Below are 3,215 nucleotides of genomic sequence, written 5' to 3' on the forward strand. Positions count from 1 at the left end.
TTTAACTGCACTATATGTATATATATATATATATTTTCATAGAATGTATATTTTTATACCTATGGGATGTTCATTTAAGCTGCTAAATTGGAATGTCCGACTCACTCAATTAAGTTCCCAGAGGCATTTGAGCCATAAGCAAGTCTGACAACATGGCTTAAAAGAAGAGACCCAGGGAGGGCTTCAGATATGCTGAAGAGGAGCAGTTCTTGGGATGAAAAGTGAAAAGATGAGATAACAGGTAAAAAATCGTCAAAAGCGCCTAAAGGTACATCTACAATCCCACCTGACTCCCTAGTTACGTACTAGGGCAGGTGAGATTATTCAAGCAGAACTAATGCATGTACATCTACCCAAGCTGGTAATTACACCAGCTGCTGTGTAGACATATCCTAAGTGACATAGGACCCTAACCTCCATTTTCATAATTGAAATCAATGAGAGTTAGGTGCCTAAATACTTTTGAAGATCTGGGCCATAGACCCTACATCCCACTGATTTTCTCCTAGTAACCTAAGTCACTTTTGAAAATGGGGCAGTTTCCTAAGTCACTTAGGTTCTTTTGAAAATTTGACCCCAGGATCTCTTTTTTCTTTCTCTGTTCAACTCTTGTTAATCTATTGTAGTGAAGCCTTAGTATATTCTATCTTCTTGGAAAGCTAGAAGCAAAGGCAAAGTTTGGGTCATGATGTATTTAGAGCTAGAGAGAAAAAATTGAATTTCCTTCCCATGAAATATTCTGATTTTGTGGAAGAATATTTTTTGTCCCAAATCAGAACAAAATGTCAAAAAATTGAATTTTTTTTGTAGGAGGAAAAAGTCTGAAACATTCCATTTTGGGAGAACCAAACCAGAATTATTTGCCTTGCTCCCAGTTGATGGATTCACTCTCATAGGACTTCCCAGAAAGCTGACTGCGTGGCAGGACAGTTGGCACCATAAGGCAGCTGTCCAGGTGGTCTGGGAGGTGGGGGAGACAGGGCTGGCAGGAAAAATGGTTTGATGGAATTGACGTGTTCATGGAGAACATGTTGATTCTCATGGAAAAGTGTCCCAGTGTACATTTTTTGACCAGCTTTAGATGTATCCTTTCAAGAAAAAAGATACTTTAAAAATACAAAACAGAAACAAAATATATAATTCTCTGAAGCGCAATAGGTCTTTGCCTACAACACTAGCAATGAGGACGTAGAGACACTCAAAACTGAATTTTCTAAAGGCCAAAACCAATTGAATAACAAATAAAGAAATAAGTCAACTGAAAGATTCCCATTGACTTCAATGGGTTTTGGATTAAGCCATAAGTCATACATCTTATTTATGCAAGCAAAACATTCACATGCATGAGACACTGAGCTTTCAATCAGTAACAATCAGGCATGCAAAGTATATTGAGCATAGCTGGTCAACGTTTTTCTAATTTTGATTTTTCCATGAAGTTTGAAATACCAATGGGAAGTTTCAGACAACATTTTGTGAATTTTTCACCATGCCCTCCCTGTTTTTTCAACTGAGTTCTACTGTTGAGTGTCCAAATGATGGACCAAAGAGAAGTGGGTGATCCTGGGGCTTTTCCCCATCAGTTTAATCAACACAAGTCCATGTTGAACATGGTCATGATGCAAATGACATTCTAAATGCTGTTTGCAGTGTTGTTGTAGCTGCATTGGTCCCAAGATGTTAGAGAGACAAGGTGGGCGAGGGAATGTTTTTTACTGGACCAACTTCTTGTCTCTTTCACCAACAGAAGTTGGTCCAAGGAAAAGTATTACTTCACCCCCTGCTAAATGCTGACTGATCTCAACAGTTTGAACGGAAAAGGAGAATTAAGCAGGCAAAATTACAAGAATCATACTGAGAGTTATTTTGAGAATGAGTGGGATGGGGTGTAGTGTAGAGATCTGGGTATAGGACAGGGAGCCTGGAACTCTCATGTCTCAATCCCATTTCTCATAGCAACACTTTCTTTGGCTTTGGGCAAATCACTTTAACACACACTTTGGGGTCTCCACTTATAATATGGGATGACAGCACTCACCTACCTCCCAGGGGTGTTGTGAGGAACAATTAATTAATGCCTGTAAAGCATTTGAAGATTAGTCAGTCCTAAGTGTGAAGAGTGACCAACCTTTCATTGTACATTGTCTCCTCTCCTCCACCCACACCTGCTATGTACAGTGCTTCTTTTCTTGTGGGCAGAAGGGTTAGCATTCCCTGTCAGGGCAGGAGGATACAAAGAAATGTTTGTTTTAATGTTGTGCATCCAGATGCAACAGAGATGAGCACATTGTAAGTTATTAAAATAAATGTCATAGACGATGGCATGCTGAGTTTGTCCACTATCTGGGTCTCTGTCTAGCCTGCTTCCTGAGTCAGCCTCCTTTAGCACCTGCATGGTACTAATTGCCCAATACCTTGGTGTTGGTTCAGTTTTTCAACCTCATAAATGTCACTGTTGAGATATCTAGCTTCATGTCAGTATTGTAATGGTAAAGCTTCCTCTGTCTGTCTTAGGTACTTACATGACACCCACCATCCTGTATCTGAGTACCTCACAACCTTCATCCTCTCCACATCTCTGGGAGGTAGGAAAGTATTGTTATTTCCATTTTACACGTGAGGAACTGAGGCCCAGAGAGGCTAAGTGATATGCTCAAGATCACACAGGAAATCTTTGGCAGAGCAAGAACTTGAACCCAGCTCTCTCAGCCCCTAAACACTGGGCCATCCTATCACTCATGTCCTTTCCCTAGATGTGGCCTAGTCTAGCATCTACAAGCTTCCCATACTGCTACCACTTGCATGGCATCCCCTGAGAGGAATACATCCTATGCCCAAGGAGGGAGGCGCTATACTTCTCTGTCCCAGCAGGAGACAAGCACCAGGCTGCCTTCAGAATTAAAACTAAGAAGATTCTGTTTCCCCTTGAACAAAGGTAAGAATTCTACAAAGGCTGACAGAGCCACTGAAACTCATGAGCCTGAGACAACTCCCAGTAACCTAAATAGAAAGAATCCCATTGCTGGTTCGGGGCCTTAGGAATGGAAACGATCCAGTAGGTCCCATCTACTTCCACTCCAACACCAAGTCTGGCTGGCTCCTTACTGCATGTTCTTCAGATCCCTTTGAAAGATCTCTGAGGGATGGGACTCCCCTCACTGCCCTTAGAAGTCTATCCCACGAGCTTTTTGGGGCAGGGACCATCTTTTTGCTCT

This window comes from Mauremys mutica, chromosome 22 (assembly GCF_020497125.1).
Source record: "Mauremys mutica isolate MM-2020 ecotype Southern chromosome 22, ASM2049712v1, whole genome shotgun sequence".
Lineage (NCBI taxonomy): Eukaryota > Metazoa > Chordata > Testudines > Geoemydidae > Mauremys > Mauremys mutica.